Source organism: Lolium rigidum, chromosome 5 (assembly GCF_022539505.1).
Source record: "Lolium rigidum isolate FL_2022 chromosome 5, APGP_CSIRO_Lrig_0.1, whole genome shotgun sequence".
Classification (NCBI taxonomy): domain Eukaryota; kingdom Viridiplantae; phylum Streptophyta; class Magnoliopsida; order Poales; family Poaceae; genus Lolium; species Lolium rigidum.
The window spans coordinates 169,283,049-169,304,237 of NC_061512.1; the positions used below are offsets into that span (position 1 = coordinate 169,283,049).

Genomic DNA, 21,189 nt, shown 5'->3' on the forward strand with positions numbered 1-21,189 from the left:
AAGTGACATGCTACCAACATAATCTTAATCATACTATTGTAAAGCTTATGAAATGAATGCAGCGATTCGAAGCAATGTAAATGCAATGAGTAAACAATTGAATCATATAGCAAAGACTTTTCATGAATAGTACTTTCAAGACAAGCATCAATAAGTCTTGCATAAGAGTTAACTCATAAAGCAATAAATTCAAAGTAAAGACATTGAAGCAACATAATGGAAGATTAAGTTTCAGCGGTTGCTTTCAACTTGTAACATGTATATCTCATGGATATTGTCAACATAGAGTAATATAACAAGTGCAATATGCAAATATGTAGGAATCAATGCACAGTTCACACAAGTGTTTGCTTCTTGAGGTGGAGAGAAATAGGTGAACTGAATCAACAATAAAAGTAAAAGAAAGGTCCTTCAAAGAGGAAAGCATCGATTGCTATATTTGTGCTAGAGCTTTGATTTTGAAAACATATAGAGAGCAATCTATACCTAATAATAAAGGGAAAAGTGTTTCCTTGGTATCGTCCGTTTGGTTCGTACAAAAAAGTTCGTCCGCCGTCCGTCGCCCGTGCGTGCAATTGAATCTAACTAGCCGAGGTGGTACTAATCATATGTTTGAGTTCTCGCTTTGTTCTTTCTTGCGTTCAGGCCAAACGTGATCGGATCGTAGCTGTTGGGCCTTGGGCTGGACGGCCGAGTGGTACGCGACCGTGTCCTAGACTCCTAGCTGATCACGTGACCTTGCCAGATAGTATGCTATTCGAATTAAAACTGCCTTAGCTAGCCATTGGTTGCCTTGATATATATGCGTCCAGTCGATCCGTTCCGAGCCTAATCAGTTGGGTGGTGCTTTACACCGACCTGGTCGGCGCCAATGGAGTTGCCGCACACCCCATAGGCGTATATGGGCTCGGCCCATAATCGTGATTGTCGTATCGTTCGTTTCGAGATTCAGGTCGTTCATTCGGGCGACCCATTCGTTCGTTGTGGAGAATCTCTATTACCTGTACCGTATTCTACTGTTTCTTGCTATAGTTTACAACTAACTCCGAATGAAATTCAAAGAAGATGTCTCTTTCCAAAATGACGACAGAATAATGCAATATTTTATTCTGAGAAATAGAAAGATGAACAAGAAGTCATAGTAGTAAAAATACATACCCAATAAAAAAAAAAGGCATTGTTACATATTCAGAGGGTATGTTCACAACCATCTTATAGAAAACATTGTCAGGTACAATAAAAGAAAGGAAGTTCTTAGAAGTATCACTAATAGAGTTTGAAACATTGTCTTGTCAGTTAGCTGTGATAGATTCAGAACCTCAAGTCTGGGAAACCACCAATCCATAGTACACTGAAATTTTTTTTCCATAGAAAACTACATGCCAAAAATGCTCTGCTTCTCCTTTCCTTGTTCATGAATTCTCTGGGAAAAATGGATCAATTAAATTCTTCGAATTGAATCGATAAAAGAATCTTATTTTGTTACTCCTGTTAAAGTAAGAAACTTACTTTTCTGGTGATTGAACTTCCAACTTCAAGAAAATGTCATGAGATAATTCAATGCAGAAGGTGCTTAGCCTATTGATAAAAGAACATAAAAGGACTATTGAATAAAATTAGGAATAAATGATTCTGCCTTACTAAAAAATCATTTCAAAAAGTATTTGTATGGTGGCTGCACATATGCATATGATGTAGTTACTTACATGTTTCACAATGAATTGTCTTGCTATTGGTACATGTTGCTCATTAAATTTGTTAATCACAATCTGACATGCTACTTTTTCACGGCTTGCTTGCACGTCAACCTTCATTGAACATTTATATGGGAAAAAGAAACATGACAAAAAATCGGGTATGTTAAATAATGTGTGTAAGCAGCTATATCATATGACTGAAGCATTCATGGAAGAGAAAATACTAACATTTGAGATTTTTTTACTTCAATCCCATTGTACCACCTGATGAATTGAATGATAAATATACCAGAGTCGTATATGTAGTCGTTAAAAAAGACAATTATCCGATATGCATAGACATATAGGTTTAAGAAATGAAGCAAATTCATGAAAAGTATAGCAGGAGAATAACCTGAAGTTGTGTTTAGGAACATGAACATACTTTACGCTGAAATCATGAATGTTGAACTTGAAACAACCAGGATAAGTTTTCACAAACAGTTGCTTGAAAGTGTACATAACAGTGTTTACAACAGGAGAGAACTTTTTACTCGAGTATTCAGGATTTAGTACATCGAAAGATTTGTCAATGAAGTTAGCCACACTTAGTATCCACTGTTTTCCAATGGGGCAAGGAATGTGTACCTAGAAAGGCAAAAGGTTTTTCAGATTCCTATAGTATTTTTTTGTTACAATAGCTGTATTGTAACCAAAATTCTTCAACATATTGGGATCAAATAAAAATGGAGAAGAGTTCTTGAAGTATACCAGGCCTGCATTTCCAATCTAAACCCAACATTATCAAAGGAAAAAAAACCTTTTATATTCCGGATCAGAACAATTCAGATTTGGGTCCATGAGTATTACCTGTGATAAGATACACGGTAGAAGGCACAAATTATTAATAAAAAATAGCTAGTAACCTGTGATAAGATTTCATATTTTAATCATATGATTAAGTCAGATCATACAAACCGTGTCATCTTTAATAACCGTGTCATTCTTCCGAAAAGCCCTTCTCTTCTACGATGATTCTGGTCAGTTGTAGTTAACATCCCAAAACAGTCCATTACACATGGGTGGGTCCATCCCCCTGGTTCATGGATAGTGTAAATGTTCTCTGATCTACCCATACTTTTTTGATTTCAAAGATCCTTGTGTTGTTACACAAAATATTTCAAAATATAAGAATGTATGAAACAACAACTGACATAAACTGAAAAGTAAATAAGACCTTGTTTTAACAGTGATCGATCTACATTTTGTTTACGATGGATGTCCCTATTGATTGCTGAAATAAAAAGGAACGAGCAGAAAATATGACACTCGCAGGTTGGTGAAGCATCTCGTTTGATAAATTTTAGCACCTAGTGGTTCATACCGTTATAGAATAAGATTTTGGTGCTTGGCCTTATCCGCATCTCCTTTCATAAATTTCCCAGCTAGTTCATGATACTATATGTAGTTACAGAGCTTAATTTATGTATATCGAAGCAAGTTCTGTGCTACATGGGGATTCCATGGAGAGGTCTTAACTAATGTGGTGTGCTAAGGTGTTAGTGCAAAGCCATGATACAAGAAGATAAACTGACAACAACGTCTAGTTGTTTTAATGTGGAAAAATGAGTTGTTTATTCGTCAGAAAAGAGAGATACAATATTTATTTCAGGTGTCAAGTTGCAATTACAAATATTTGACAATCTAAAAAAACATGATATTCAATTAAACAATAGATATGTGTCTTCTTATAAGACAAACTTGGTATCCTGTTTTGTGCTTGTAAATGATGTGTAAAATTCATGCTCTAATGAAGTTGCAAAAATAACGTGTTCCAAGTTTGCTGCTAGGAATGAACGGAGTAGTTATCTTGATACTGCTTTGACCTCCCATAATTTCATGCCCACATTGGTCAAGAGCCATGTGTAATAGAGGATCAATTGCTTTAAGTTTTGACATTGGTTGCACAGTAAAGCAGGATGTTGATACAAAAATTATGACTATTACTGGTTTTCTATAAATTCAATTAGCACAAAAATAAGAATGGACACTAACCGAGGAATAGGCTTGACCAGAAATGGTTGCAGTGTCTTCTTCCCATAAATCAAAAGATGGGAAGTTTCCATGAATATCTGGTTTCATTTTCTTCCCCATTACTCTTTCATTAAGAGAGAATCCCCATGTAGCATCTCTTGTTGTTTTGTGGTCAACATATTGCAAATTATTGCGTGGGGTGACTTGTTGAGCTGAAAAATAAGAATACACAATGGTAATGTGCGTATAGATGAAATGTCATAAATTTCGTTATAAGAAAGATAATTAAATGCATTAATATGGAGTAGAAGAAGAAGCTTGAGCTAACAATTTCTTACATTGAACAAAAAAATAAAGCATGAACGGATTCTCTGCATGAACGGTTTCCTACCTTGAATAATCAAAATAAAGCATGAACGGATTCTTGGCATGAACGTTTCGCACCTTCAACAATAAAATTAAACCATGAACGGATTCTTAGCATGAACGGTTTCATACCTTCAACAAAAAAATAAAGCATGAACGAATTCTTGGCATGAACGGTTTCCTACCTTGAACAATAAAAATAAAGAATGAACGGATTTTAATCATGAACAATTTCCTACCTTGAACAATAAAATTAAAGCATGAACAAAATCTCGGCATGAACGGTTTCCTACCTTGAACATAAAAATAAAACATGAACGGATTGTAATCATGAACGATTCCGTACGATGAAACAAATTCAATCATGAACGGATTCTTAACATGAACAGTTTTCCTACCTTGAACCTAAAAATAAAGCATGAACGGATTGTAATCATGAACGATTTCCTACCTTGAACAAAAATTCAATCATGAAAGGATCCTTGGCATGAACAGTTTCCTACCTTGAACATAAAAATAAAGCATGAACAGAGTCTTGGCATGAACAAATCCTTACATTGAACATAAGAAAAAAAACATGAACGGATTCATGGTATGAACAATTTCCTACATTGAACAATAAAAAAGCATGATCATTAAAAATGTTCAACCTCAAAAAGTTGTTAAGCATGAACGGATTCTTAGCACCTTGTAACATTAATTAAAAGCATGAACGGATTGTTGGTACGAACGATTTCATGCCTTGAACATAAATGATAGCATAAAACAGAATCTTAGCGTGAACGGTTTCCTTCCTTGAACATAAATAAAAAGATGAGTAGTTCTTCGATGTGAACCGTTTTGTACGCGCAAACATAAATCAAAAGGATGAACTAATTCTTGGCATTAACGGTTTTCTTCATTACCCATATATCAAAAAAATGTTCCCGTATTTCTAACATAAATTCGAGCATGGCCGGATTCTTATGCATGAACGGTTTTCTACCTTAAACATACAATAAAACATGGACGACTTCGTACATTGAACATAAATTCAAGCATGAACGGATTGTTGGCATGACCAGTTTACTTCCTTGAACTTAAAAGTAAAGCATGAATGAATTCCTTGCATGAACAATTTCCTACCCTGAACAAAAATAAAAAATAATGAACGGATTATTGGCATGAATGGTTTCCTACCTTGAAAATAAAATTAAAGCATGAATGAAATCTTGGGATGAACGGTTTTCTACCTTGAACATAAAAAAACATGAACGGATTCTTGTCACGAACAATTTCCTACCTTGGACAATAAAAAATAAAACATGAACGAATTCTTGGCACGAACGGTTTCCTACGTTGAACAATAAAAATAAAGCATGAACAGATTCTTGGCATGAACAGTTTCCTACCTTGAACAATAAAAACAAAGCATGCACAGATTCATGGCACGAACAGTCTCCTACCTTGAACAGTAAAAAAAACATGAACTGATTGTAATCATGAACGATTTCCTACCTTGAATGAAAATTCAACCATGAACGGTTTCCTAGCTTGAACATAAAAATAAAGAATGAACAGATTCTTGGCATCATCAATTTCTTACATTGAACAAAAAAATAAAGCATGAAAGATTTCCTACCTTGAACAATAAAAAAAGCATGAACGGATTGTAATCATGAACGGTTTCCTACCTTGAAAAAAAAGCATGAACAGATTCTTCGGATGAACGGTTTCCTACCTTGAACAATAAAAATAAAGCATGAACGGTTTCCTACCTTGAACAATAAATATAAAGCATGAACGGATTCTTGGCATGAACGGTTTCCTACTTTGAACAATAAAAAATAAAGCATGAATGGATTGTAATCATGAATGATTTCCTACCTTGAACAAAAAATAATAAAGCATGAACAGATTCTTGGCATTAACGGTTTCCTTATTTGAACAATAAAAATAAAGCATGAACGGATTCTTGGCATGAACGGTTTCTTGTCTTGAACAATAAAAATAAAGCATGAACGGATTGTAATCATGAACGGTTTCGTACCTTGAACTATAAAAAATAAAACATTAATGGATTCTTGGCATGAACGGTTTCCTACCTTTAACAGAAATGATAACATAAAACGGAATCTTAGAGTGAACCGTTTCCTTCCTTGAACATAAATAAAAAAGATGAGTATTTCTTCGGCGTGAACTGTTTTGTACGCAGAAACATAAATAAAAAGTATGAACGAATTCTTGGCATTAATGGTTTTCTTCATTAGACATATATCGAAAAACCCTTGTTCCCATATTTCTTGCATGAACGCTTTCCTACATTGAACATAAATTCAAGCATGGTCGGATTCTTTTGCATGAATGATTTTCTACCTTGAACATACAATAAAGCATGGACGAGTTCCTACATTGAACATAAATTCATGCATGAACGGATTGTTGGAAATTAAAAGTAAAGCATGAACGAATTCTTGGAATGAACGGTTTCCTACCTTGAACAATAAAAATAAAGAATGAAATGGATTTTTGGTATGAACCATTTTCTACCTTGAACATAAATAAAAACATTAAGTTATTTTCTAAACTTGAAACATACAAAATAAAACACAAAATTATTCTTTGCATGAACGGGTTTCAAGAAAGCATGACCATAACTATCTTAAGGCGAAGATTAAATCACTTAGCCAACATCTAGAAGTTATTGACACCTTGTTGAATTGAAAAAAAGAATTCCAATCTTTGATGATTTTGTCGGCATCCAACTATTCTCAAAATTGGTTTAATCAAGAACCCCCAAAAAAATCCCAATACGATAAAAGATTCGAATTGTAGAATTCCTAATTTTTAAGTTTTTGGTGCCTCAGCTTTTTTTGTCCCTGGTATATAGATTTTTTCTTCATCTAAGTATTTACTAATGCATAATAATATCTAGTTTAAGAAATATTTTTTCTTAAAACAGATGTTAGAACATAAAAAGACAAAAATCGCAGCTACAAAAAAGAACCGTGATGCGAGTTTGGTTCGATTCACATCCAGGCAATATTTATACTACTGTCACGTGATATAATACCCAAATACCGAATTTGCCTTGGCCTGAACTCGTGGCTATTGAATTTCTTCACGACTTATGTACATGGTAAAACAGATAGGATTTCAGGCCAAAAAGAACCTGGGAAAACATATATAAGCCATGCTTTTAAGCACAAAAAAGTATACATGGCAGGACACCAAACATAACCAGACCATGTACTCCAATCTTTAGTTTCCAATTTCTGCCAAAATAGAGGTTCGCAAAACACTTTCAGAATTCAGCCGCATGTGTGATGTACATGTAGTTGTTGCATCATGGAAGCATTTAGGTATGTTACCTACGGAATTGCGAATACAAAGGAAGGAGAAATGTTCATAACCCAGTATTCTCTACACCTGCGCAAAGAAGGAAACATTAAAAGAAAATGTTATTATGAAATTACGAAAGAAAATGATCAAGAGCAGATGGACTTCTTTGATATAGTCATAGCAGAATATCATTTAGAAAAACCACTAATGGCATAAAATTTTGGTCAACTCCACCCATAACTATTCAGTTTAAACACTATTACTGACAAAAATACGATACAGTGTTTTGTTTTCCATGGTTTCATAAGTTTTGGCTAGCACCAAAGGCAAAAATACAATAACCAATTAGTTAAGACAACAAATAAAAGAATGGCTGTTGAAATCAATATTGTCTTTGAATACCTTGTCTTTCCATGCATCCAACTCACTCCACAGGTTGTTTAGGCACAAAGTTGCAAAGTCAAGTGTTCCAACTTCCTCAATGTCGCTGTCCCTCAAAGAATACAAATATTTTGCATTGACAAAATTGTAGGTCGATGGACACAGAACAGTGGTGATGAAAAGCAACAAGAAACTCCTAATGAAAACCACCTCATTGTTAGCGCCAAGCAAAACAGACTCAAGATTCTTATTCGTTATCTGCTTCTTCCCTTGGAGGTACTGACCGCGAATATCTTCTACCTCTCTCATGATATCAGGATCATTGCTCTATGTAATAAATGGCTTGGCGCCCACTGGAAACCCAACAAACTTGTCGGCAATATCCTTGTTGAAATGGATAACCTTGTCTTTTTGTTGGAAGAATTTTGTTTCACCATATGATGCATGGTCAACAAGCCACTGCTGAAGATGCAGAGGGACCATCAAGTGGACAGGAAGCCTCAGTAGATTATCAAGACCATGCTTGGATATAAAAAACCCTTTGAAATTGGATTGAACTTGTCCACTACTTTCATGTATCTGAGTGTTGAAAACCTAGATTGCATGCTAGGTTTGCATAGTGGGAGATTGTCCAGAACATTAACTACAAGAAGAAGAAGAATAAAAGATTGATTATATAGTGATGCTTCAAGATATTGATCATACATCTATGCCATTGTTAAAACAGATTATTGTGCTCCCACAGAAAAAGAACATAATTCATGACGTTGTTCCAGAAAAAAGAATACTACTATGCTTGACCAACTACATTATTGTGCTGCACACATAAAGAACATATTTCATGAAATTGTTACAGACAAAGAATACAGCTATGCTACATAATATTAAACATATTGCTTATATATGGATAAAAATGTTGAATAAACATGTATTAATTCATAAGAATAAACATGTTGTTACAGAAAAAATAATACATTAGGCCAAGCAATTCATCAGGATATATATGAAAAGGGCAGTGTTAGGTTGTAGAAAACATGTGCATGAGGTGTATGGCCAGCGGATGGCAATTGAGGAAGTGCAGAGTTCATTCTGAAATCACGTTTATGGAGGAATCTAATCACGTTTACGAACCCAGTAGTGCAGGTACGAAGAAGAAAAGATGGAAACCCTAATCAGAACGAAAAATCATCGATGGTCTCGTATGAAAAAAACTAATCATCGTGGGTGGTCTTCAAATCGAAACCCCATTCAGCACGAACCAGTGGTGCGAGTACATCAGGAGATGACTGGAAACGAGATCTAACCTTCCGCCGCCATTGATGGGCATGACGAAGCAGACGAGCGAAGAAAATCTGGGCGCGCGCGGGGGAGTGGCGGAGGAATAAGCTCGGGGCGGGCGGGGAAGAGGCGAAGAAAGAAGCTAGGGACAGGTGCGGGAGTGGCGGAGGAAGATGCTCAGATCGGGGCACCCAACGAAGAACCAGAAAAGAAAGAGAAGCAACTCAGCCTCCTATCTCTGACCCCGACACGAAACAATCAGGCGCGTCGTAATATATGGGCCGGCCCAAAACGACGCGGGGGGTGTGCGGCGCGTCGTATACACCGACCTGGTCGGTGTATAGGATTCGCCAATCAGTTCGTCGAATCGCATCCGGAAAATATCTATTACTTAGGTTTACAACCTAAGACAACTCTTGGCGAAATCGATTAATTTGGTTTCCAGCAGCAGACAGACTGAAAAATATGCGATAGTTGGTACATGCGACGATGGCTGTCTCCCATAGCCAGTCCCCAGAGACCACGTACGTTTGGCTCAAGTTTAGCAACGTCGAGGGTTAGCCGTCGTCCAAGTGCCGGAAAGTGGTGCAGGAGAAGGCGGCGGCAAGATTCCGGCCGATGCCGGTAGGGAGACAACGGCAATCTGATCCTCCCAATCCGGTGCTGGCGATATGGGCCTCCCACATACTATTAATTTACCTCGACGCTGATGGCTGGCCTCCTTAAGCCGACGCGAAGTCCGAGAGGAAGCGGCGGGACGAAACACTGCAGAGTGCTCACGGAGGGGGGCGATGCCCTCTCAAAGATGGAGTTCAAATTGTGGCCGACGGGCTCATGTTTGACGTACTGATAAACGTGACGAAGTGCCCTGGACCATGCCAAAAGCACCTATAAATAAATAGGGGCCGAGGGGAGACGTCGTTTGGTACAACAACTGCTGCACGGCTATGCGTGCTCGGCCGGCGCCGCCGCGGATGTTGGGCTGGGAGGAGAGCTGGCAGGCGCACGTCGTGGTGGTCAACGCCGGGACGGCGGAGCACGAGTACGTTCTGCCCATGAATGAGTGCCGGGATTTTAGCACCTGAAAACATGGCATATGAACCCGCACGCGCGATCAAGTCGACGCCAGGCTGCTCGATAAAGAGCTCGGTGACGAGCGGACATCCGAGCGGCAGAGTCCTCGCCGGCTAAGCGAGACGCGGGTGCTATAGCCAGCTCGGCGTCCGCTGCTGAGGCGCGAGTTCTTTTTTTTTCTTTGGCAGCGAGCGTAGCCACGGTGGGTGTTGTAGCCGGCTGAGGCACACCGTGCATAGTGGTGATGAAGTATCATGAATTTTCCCGAGCAATTTGTTGGCGGCGTGCGACTGTTACCACTCACCAAGACAGACCCAGGCTCGGCACCGAACTGGGGCGCGGCAGCCGCGTAGGAGTTGAGCGCGGAGCAGATCTCGAGGCCTTGAGCCGGTGAAACAATTAGTGCTTGTCGTCACCGCTGTTGATCTGTTGCATCGAAGCTAAAAAAAATGCGTTCTCTTTCTAGATCGTATTTTGGACGGATGCCATCAAGCAAGTACAAGCCGTTTCTTGCTGAGCTATATGGATTCACTATTACTAATCAAGCAATCTCCGGTGGCAGATTTAAGAAAAATTGGAAGCCATCGAGAAAGGCTTGAAACAAGCTGTAAACTGGACAGCTTTAAACATAACGTTGAAGTCGGATTGTGCTGAGGCTATAGTGCTAATCAAGAAAAGACAGTGAACACTTCGGTGATTTTTGTATGTATGGTACTCCCTCCATTTCATAAAAGTTGTCTTAAATTTATCTTTAATTTTTTTACATGAGATCCGTATTTTAATATCCATTAATTTAGGATTTAGCCAAGTAAACTATTATTTTGTGGACATTGTTGTGCATTGCTATTTAAATTCACACATTCTTTATTCCACTCTTTATTTTTCTAACCGAGTTTACTATTGACCAATTTATCTTTTGCTATCATGTAACGATTCTGATACACTCCTAGAAAAATCTGGTCTCGAGCTATATGGTAATGAGACACCCTATATGTGTTTTTGGTTCGATTGTATGGTCTATTTAGGTCCCAAATTTAGTTATGGAAATGAAACCCCAGGTGTGCCAGGTGGTGCGGCATCAAGAGAGACACATGAGGCATTGTGGGCCAATGCCCTGACCTCGGAGCGCCCAGTGGATGCGATGAAGCTAGGTCTGATCAGCGGCGCACCATCACCGTACAAACGGAACTGATTTGTACGTCTCTGTGAGCATAATTTTTTTTTCCCGGTGCAACGCACGGGCACATTTCCTAGTAAAAGTAAAATTTTGAGAGGTGTTTGTTGTTGTCAACGAATGGTAGTGGGCACTCTAACCCCCTTGCCAGACAAACCTTCAAAGAGCGGCTCCCATTTTATTTTATTTTTGTGTGGCACTCCTTCCAACCTTTCTTTCACAAACCATGGCTAACCGAATCCTTCGGGTGCACTGCTAACAATCTCATACCATGAAGGAGTGCCTTTTTATTTTAGTTTTATTATGATGACACTCCTCCCCACCTTTGCTTTCTCAAGCCATGGCTAACCGAATCCTTCGGGTGCCAGTCCAATCAATCACATACCATGGAGGAGTGTCTATTTTTATTAATTAATTTGGGACTGGGAATCCCATTGCCGGCTCTTTTTGCAAAATTATTGGATAAGCGGATGAAGCCACTAGTCCATTGGTGAAAGTTGCCCAACAAGATTGAAAGATAAACACCACATACTTCCTCATGAGCTATAAAACATTGACACAAATCAGAGGTAATAATTTTTGAATTGTTTAAAGGTAGCACTCAAGCAATTTACTTTGGAATGGCGGAGAAATACCATGTAGTAGGTAGGTATAGTGGACACAAATGGCATAGTGATTGGCTCAAGTATTTGGATGCATGAGAAGTATTCCCTCTCGATACAAGGTTTAGGCTAGCAAGGTTATTTGAAACAAACACAAGGATGAACCGGTGCAGCAAAACTCACATAAAAGACATATTGTAAACATTATAAGACTCTACACCGTCTTCCTTGTTGTTCAAACTCAATACTAGAAATTATCTAGACCTTAGAGAGACCAAATATGCAAACCAAATTTTAACAAGCTCTATGTATTTCTTCATTAATAGGTGCAAAGTATATGATGCAAGAGCTTAAACATGAGCACAACAATTGCCAAGTATCACATTTATCCAAGACATTATAGCAATTACTACATGTATCATTTTCCAATTCCAACCATATAACAATTTAACGAAGCAGTTTCAACCTTCGCCATGAAAATTAAAAGCTAAGAACACATGTGTTCATATGAACCAGCGGAGCGTGTCTCTCTCCCACACAAGCATTTATTCAAACAAAAACAAAAACAAGAAACATACAGACGCTCCAAGTAAAGAACATAAGATGTGGCCGAATAAAAATATAGTTTCAAGAGAAGGAACTCGATAATTTGTCGATGAAGAAGGGGATGCCTTGGGCATCCCCAAGCTTAGATGCTTGAGTCTTCTTGAAACATGCAGGGGTGAACCACCGGGGCATCCCCAAGCTTAGAGCTTTCACTCTTCTTGATCGTAGTATATCATCCTCCTCTCTTGACCCTTGAAAACTTCCTTCACACCAAACTCGAAACAAACTCATTAGAGGGTTAGTGCATAATCAAAAACTCACGTGTTCAGAGGTGACACAATCATTCTTAACACTTCTGGACATTGCTCAAAGCTACTGGAAGTTAATGGAACAAAGAAATCCATCCCACATAGCAAAAGAGGCAATGCGAAATAAAAGGCAGAATCTGTCAAAACAGAACAGTCCGTAAAGAAGAATTTTATTGAGGCACCAGACTTGCTCAAATGAAAATGCTCAAACTGAATGAAAGTTGCGTACATATCTGAGGATCACTCACGTAAATTGGCATAATTTTCTGAGTTACCTACAGAGAATTTTGCCCAGATTCGTGACAGCAAAGAAATCTATTTCTGCGCAGTAATCCAAATCTAGTATGAACCTTACTATCAACGACTTTACTTGGCACAACAAAACACAAAACTAAGATAAGGAGAGGTTGCTACAGTAGTAAACAACTTCCAAGAAACAAAGTACTGTAGCAAAATAACACATGGGTTATCTCCCAAGAAGTTCTTTCTTTATAGCCATTAAGATGGGCTCAGCAGTTTTAATGATCCACTCGCAAGAAATAGTATTTGAAGCAAAAGAGAGCTTCAAGAGGCAAATTCAAAACAAATTTAAGTCTAACATGCTTCCTATGAAGAGGAATCTTGTACACAAATGAATTCATGAAGAACAAAGTGACAAGCATAAGAGGATAAAGCACGAGCAACTTCAAGATTCTCAACATAAAGAGGGGAAACTTAATATTATTAAGATGCATATAACCATATTTCCCTCTCTCATAATAACTTTCAGTAGCATCATTGATGAAATCCACAATATACCCATCACTTAAAACATTCTTATCATGGTTCATATGCATAGAAGTATCATTAATTTTGGCATAAGAAGAGTTCTTCTCATTAATAGTAATTGGAGCAAGATTATTATCAAGAATTTGAACATGGTAAACAAGTTGCCTATTAAGGGAATTGTTTTTGGTAATCCAATCATGACTATGACAAGTTTCATAAGGATAGTTATAACCTATATCATAGCATTCTTTATAATAATCATCAAAGATCGGAGGCACAGTGTCATCATAAGAAATATAATAGTTATCTTTCACAGTCGGTTTATCTGTGTCCATACCATCATTGTTATTAGAAGGAGATGTATCAAGAACATAATGACCAGTAGCAAAAGGATTTTCAAACACCTCTTCCCCAAGCTTAGAGCTTTCTATATCATTATGGGAGGAAGCATGGATAGCACCGACACTATGGCAATTATTGTCATCATCATTTTCAGAATTAGTTTCCCGGAGATTTGCAATATCAAAAGTAGTGTGCTCATTCAAATCATGATTGCTAATGTATGTAAAGGGCATAGGAAGATCATCGTATTCAGATTCATTATCACAATAATCATTAGGAGCAACATACTTACGGTTACCTAGCGTTATCTCATTCACGCGGGGATACGCCGTTACCTCTTTCTTTTTATTCTCCTTCTTCTTCTTCTTCTTCTTCTTCTTCTTCGTTCCCTTCTTCTTCTTCTTCTTCTTCTCTTCCTTCTCCTCGTTCCCTTCTTTAGGAGGAAGAGGCTTGAAGGGTGGCTTGTCCGCATAACCTGATTTACTTTCAGAAACAATAGAAGAAACTTGGGAGGATCCCTCCTTTTCATTAATTAGTTGAAAACACACAGCGGTCCTATCATATTTTGGCAAGGTGTCATCTTCTAAAATATTTTGTATGTAAGTATTTGTATGGCTATTATCAATGCAATAAGAAAAACACCCATGCAGGACATCATCAATATCAAGATCACTCATATGTAACAAAGAGATTTTTCTCGACAGTTCTTCACACCCCAAAAATAAAGTAAGTTCATCATGCTGATTAGGAGTAATTTCACCATCACAATACAAATTTGCAGCACTCATTGGGTTCAAATTATCATTGGAGGAGCATTGAAAATTAAAATGACCCACTTCATGGCAAACTTCACAAATAAAAGGATAGAGGGCACAAACTTTTTTACCAAGATCATCTAGAGCCCTAAGCCACTTTCTAGTTTTTTCATTAGCATGATGGATACAATATTCATCTTTGATTTGATTAATTCCACAAGGTCTATGTATTCCACAAAAAATAACATGCTTATAGGAAATAGCATTCTTAGGAGTTTGAGCATGCTTATTGCAATAATTAACAACAATTTCATTCTTCATGCAAGCCTCTTTAAAAGGTTCATGATACTTATCAAAATTCTTTTTAGGCAATTCAAAATGAGAAGCAAAGGCTTTATAAAGATTTGCAGCAACTTGAGAGTCAAGACCATAAGTAGCACTCATATTTCGAAATTTATCGGTATCCATAAAAGCTTCAATGCATTCATAATCATAATTTATACCCGACTCTTTACCTTCATTGTTCTCCCATCCTTCAGCGTTCTCCTTAATCCGATCAAGAAGATCCCACCTAGCTTCAACCTCCTTGCTTGTGAAAGATCCCTCCGAACACGCGTCCAGATAGTCCTTGTGTTGTCCTGAAAGCCTCGCATAAAAATTGTTAACAATAACATTACGGGGGAGCTCATGAATGGGACATTTGAGCATTAGTGACTTCGAGTCTCCCCACGCTTGAGAAATACTCTCTCCATCACGAGGATAAAAGTTATAAATATAATTCCTATCAATATGCACTTCATGAGGAGGATAAAATTTAGAATAAAGAGAGATGCAATTTCCTCCCAACCAAGAGAATGTCTATTCTCCAACAATTTATACCAATGCGCCGCTTTACCGGACAGACGAAACGAAGAATAGCTTCTTCCTCACTTCATCCATAGAGATACTCGCACACTTGAATAACCCGCATAATTCGTGCAAAAACAAGTAAATGATCTCTAGGATGGACAGTTCCATCCCCTTTATAGTGGTTGTCCATAACACGTTCAATAATTTTCATAGGTATTTTATACGGAATACTTTCAGCAGGTAGATTTAAAATATCGAAGCATCATTAGAGTTATCGCATATGGGAGATAAAGCATTATCGAGCAAAATATTTCTTCCAAAGCCGAGGAGCAAAAAAGATTATTTTTATATAAACTAGCTTCCCCAAGCTTAGACTTATCCATAGTATTAGCAGTGATTGCGTTCATACTAATATGTTCCATGGGTTTTTTAATTTTCGGATCAACCCATCCATGTGTTAAATCAGGAAATAAAGTAAGAAGCTCATTGTTGTCCATTATGCCTAACTAGTGTAAAACAATAAACAAAAAGATGCAATTGCAGGATCTAAAGGAAATAGCTTCGAGCACACACACAATGGCGTCAGAAAAGTACTTTACCTGGAACCGGAGTATGAGTGCCTTTTACCTTTCCTCCCCGGCAACGGCGCCAGAAAAGAGCTTGACTGCCTACAACTGGCGCGTGGTTGACGAGGGAGGAAATCCCTGTATTGTAGCTTTTCGTTCCCCGGCAACGGCGCCGTAAAAATAGCTTGATGTCTACGGGAGCTTCTATTCTTGTAGACAGTGTTGGGCCTCCAAGAGCAGAGGTTTGTAGAATAGCAGCAAGTTTTCCCTTAAGTGGATCACCCAAGGTTTATCGAACTCAGGGAGGAAGAGGTCAAAGATATCCCTCTCAAGCAACCCCGCAACCACAAAGCAAGAAGTCTCTTGTGTCCCCAACACACCTAATACAATAGGTGCACTAGTTCGGCGAAGAGATAGTGAGATACAAGTAATATGGATGAGTGTGAGTGGTAATAGCAATCTGAATAAAATATGGCAGCGAGTAAACATTCAACAAAACAGTAAACAAACGGAGATTCGATGCTTGGAAGCAAGGCCCAGGGATCCTGCTTTCACTAGTGGACACTCTCAACAACGATCACATAATAGGACTACTCTACACCCTCTTGTTGGATGATGAACACCACGAATTGCGTAGGATTACACGAACCCTCAATGCCGGAGTTAACAAGCTCCACAATATTCAATGTTCATATTTAAATAACCTTAGAGTGTAAGATAGATCAACACAATCACACCGAGAACTAACATAGCATGCACACTGTCACCATCATACTATGAAGGAGGCATAGAGTACTTTAATAACATCACTAGAGTAGCACATATATGATATTCAACTAGATCACATAAAGAGAGAGATGAACCACATAGCTACAGCGGAGCCCTCAGCCCCGGGGGTGAATTACTCCCTCCTCATCATGGAGGCAGCGATGGCGGTGAAGATGGCGGTGGAGACGGCGGTGGAGATGGCTCCGGGGGCAATTCCCTGTCCCGGCAGGGTGCCGGAACAGAGAGTTCTGTCCCCCGAATTGGACTTTCGCGATGGCGGCGGCTCTGGATGGTTTTCTCTGTTTTCGTCGAACTCGTCGACGTTTTTAGGTCAGGGACGAATATATAGGCGGAGAGTCGGAGTCGGAGGGGCCACGGGGTGCCCAGATGATAGGGCGCGCCCCCCTTGGGCCGCGCCGCCCTGTGGGGTGGGGCCCCCGGCACCCTCTCGACTTTTCTCCGGTGCTCCGGAAGCTTCCTCGAAATTATAAGATCTCCGGAGTTGATTTCGTCTCGATTCGAAAATATTTCCTTACTAGGATTTCTGAAACCAAAAACAGCAGAAAACAGCAACCGGCCTTTCGGCATCTCGTCAATAGGTTAGTTCCGGAAAACGCATAAAAATGATATAAAGTGTGAACAAAACATGTTGGTATTGTCATAAAACAAGCATGGAACATCAGAAATTATAGATACGTTGGAGACGTATCAGCTATCTAGGTCCACCACCTTGAACTCGACATTTTCAACCCGGCAATTGTCACGTCCTCCAAACGACACGTCCACTCGAACTTTTCCTACCGGTGCGCAAGAAAAACCCGGAACGATTCCGTGGAACGTTGTACGAGTTGGCTGAAGCATGTTCTCTGTTATTGTTATCACCAGATTTTGGCCAAATCAGGATATGGGCCGTGATTGAGATGGGCTTGAAGGATGTACACGTGGAGCGTCTCTGAAGCGGCCTTGCACGAAGAGTTTGGGCTGGATTGCCCATGTATCTGTAAATTATTAGATCGTGTCGGTTAGAATTGAAAGATAGAGTTTAGCTCGTACACGGTTAGGTGTACTTCTGATTTAGAAAGTCCCTTGGACTATAAATATGTTCCTAGGGTTATTGAGAAAGGAGGACAATCACGTTCACAACAAACACAAACAGGCGCATCGCCACCCCTTATTTCGAGGGTTTCTTCCGGGTAAGCATCATGCTGCCTAGATCGCATCTTGCGATCTAGGCAGTATACGTTTATTCGTTACCTGGTGTTACTCGTGCTTGAAGCGTTGTTGATGGCGAGTAGCACTACTTATCATAGATGTCTTGGGGCTTGCATTGATGCTTTTCTTATGCATATTTGCTTAGCAATGCTTGTCCCTCGATATCTAGCTGCCCTTACACCTATCTAGGTGTAAGGGCAGCACCTGCTTGTTCGTTACTTAGTAGATCCGATCCGTTATAGTCGTTCCTTGTTCTTCAAGGATTAGTTTAATATCTGCATGATTAGGCCTTATGCTGGGGTTGGATGATCCGGTAGTGCGTGAGGTGTTGTTTTACCGTTCCTACGAGGGATGTTCCGGGAATTGACTTAATGTTGGTTTTTAGGCCTCTTTTAGGAATAGTTTCCATCATCTTTCGTATTTGCTAGGCCCAACTACGCCTAGGATGTTCCGATTATGAAGTGAAAACCCTAAACTGTCGTAGATTGGTTTAGCTTTGTTTTGATCAAGCAGGATCCCCATGTCATCGTAAATCCAACGTGATCTATGGGGCGATCGGCTCTTTGAGCCGATCCACGAGAGCAACCCGAGAGCCGATCGGGCTCGTATTTAATGTTTACGTGTCTACCATGCGGGAGACTAATCGAAGCAATCCAACACCTTCCCGATCGGGTATAGGTCGGGTGGCACGCCCTTGCAACCGCCGGGACGTGTGCTGGGACTTTGTGGGACGACGCGAGGCACCGGGGCCCACTTAGCGGTCTTGGGAGTCTCCCGGCTCTTCGTGTTGCTTAACCACCTGCTCGCCGGTGGGTTTTGGCGAGCAACACATTCTCGGCACGCCTGGTGGGACACTTTACGCAACAACCACGTCAACATCGGCAGCCAAGATGTCGGACGAACCGATCAAGTACGAGGATCTACCTGCGAGCATAAGAAGAAATACGATGAGCTGAAGGCCATCTTTGAAGCCGATCTCATCGGCTCTTTTGAGAAGACCCGTTCACACGGCATCAGGTTCAAAGGATTCACACCCGAAGGCGCGTTCGAGGGATTAGATCTGTCTCTCCCTTCGGGGGAACGTACCAGAGCCCTGCGCCGGGAAATTAACTATGCTGTGGCTCATTCTCTACATCGGCATTATGAGAGCCTGGTGAATACTCTTGAGCGGGTTGCGCTTCGTGTGGTGCAAGAAATCATGAAACATCAGTATTCTCCGTCAGGACCTGCTCTAGGGACTCACCAGGGAGAGATACCATTCCACACTAGGCCACCACTGCCATTCGCGATGGCAGCTCCACAGCAACAAGGTTCACCGGCATACGTTGTCTACAAGGCTGGAGGTGATCCTGGCGACTACCAATTCTTGTATGAGCCACCCAAGGAGATTCCACATGGATACGTGTGCACATACGTGCCGGACTGCAACAACTGGACGCACGCGATCCAGACTTCAGCAGGAGGAATTGCCGGAACAGGAGCGATTGTTACGGCAGGAGGGATTGCTGGAGCCGCGGGGAGTTCTGGAGCAGATGCTGAGAAACAAGCGTGGCTAACTAAATATACCACTGCCACGAGTCATGAAAGCTCAACCCCTACAGCTCCTACTGTGGATCAGATCAGCGCAATCTTGAGAGATCAGTTCGGCATCCTGCCGAAGAAGAGAACAATCAGCTATTCCAAGCCGTACCCCAACGAGTATGACCTGATCCCACTTGCCGCCTAAATATCGGCTCCACGACTTCACAAAATTCGGTGGATCGAAGGGTCTAGCTCCATCGAGCACGTGAGCCGATACTTGGCACAGTGGGCATGGTTTCAAGCATCGGAACCGCTACGTGTGAGGTTCTTTGCCCAATCTCTCACGGGTCCAGCCTTTGGGTGGTACACCTCGTTACCCCCGGATTCGGTTCGGACATGGAAGCAGCTGGAAGAGCGAGTTTCACATACAATATCATTCGGAAGCTACCGAAGCCGGCATTGCCGATCCGACACGAGTTCGGCAAAGGCGAGGAGAGACGGTGTCTGAGTACATTCAATGTTTCAGAACTGTCAAGAACCGATGTTATTCGGTTCATTTATCTGAGAAAGAAGCAGTCGAGCTGGCCGTGGCCTCGCAGCGCCACTCAAGGATCTGACGTTCCAAGTGGAGTACAATTCGTTGGCGCACATGGTCCAGAAACTGACATTGTATGAGCAGCGCCACCCAGAATTGTACCAAGACAAGTTCAAGCGCACGATAGGCCTGGTCGACGCTGAAGAGGATGAAGACCCTGCGGAAGATCAGGAAGTCGCAGTGGCTGAATGGACTCGGACGGCAGTTCCCGTGTCCTGCAAATGGTTGAAACAACCAGGGCCTCCAAAAGGGTTTGATTTTGACTTAAGCAAAACTGAGCAGATTTTTGATTTGCTGCTGAAGGAGAAACAGCTGAAGTTACCCGAAGGCCACAAAATTCTTACGTCACAAGAGATGAACGGTAGGCCATACTGCAAATGGCATCACACGTTCACCCACGCCACCAACGACTGCAAAGTGTTGCGCGCACAGATTCAAATGGCGATAGAGTCAGGCCGATTAATCTTTGGACAATTTGCCATGAAAGTAGACACACATCCGTTTCCTGGCATCAACATGGTGGATCTCAGTCACTCCCTAAGATGCAAGCCAGGTTTCTCTTTTGGTGTCAACATGGCAGGGCTTGGGAGCCGCCATGGCAAAGATAAAGCAGAAGCGGTCACTCCCGTGGCAAGGAGAAAGGGGAGGCCGATCCACGCGACCGGCCCCAACATGATAACAGACGGTACCTGACAGAAGAAGAAGTGAGAAGCGTGCGGTATCAACGACCACTCTCCGCGCATCTCCTTAACAAATATGAGCAGCAGTATGACCGACGTTGGCGCTACGACGTGGATGACGAAAGATATTGTCGGTCTGATGCAGATGACAGGAGGTATCGTCGATATGATAGAGACGATGAAGGGTACGAGCGCCACGCTAGAGGGAAGTCAAGAGAGCAAGAAGACATGGATAGGCATTGGAACTGTCCTTTCTTTAAACACTGCTGGGACTCAGGAATGAGCCGATTACCTACAATCGAGAACTGCCCAGAGTGTAGACAGCAGAGGAAGGGAACAAATGAAGTTTCAGTGTTCAAGCGTCTCGGGCCTC

The 21,189-nt window shown here is 40.7% G+C and overlaps 1 long non-coding RNA gene across 1 annotated transcript; it reads right to left on the bottom strand.

Annotated features, from left to right (window-relative positions):
* Window positions 1-6,084: 6,084 nt before the first annotated feature.
* On the bottom strand, window positions 6,085-9,246 carry LOC124654922. Its single transcript, XR_006988513.1, has 4 exons — window positions 9,083-9,246; window positions 7,800-8,421; window positions 7,427-7,484; window positions 6,085-7,330 (listed from the first exon to the last, which is right to left on the bottom strand). It is a non-coding gene; the product is annotated as an uncharacterized LOC124654922 (long non-coding RNA).
* Between the last annotated feature and the right edge of the window lie 11,943 nt (window positions 9,247-21,189).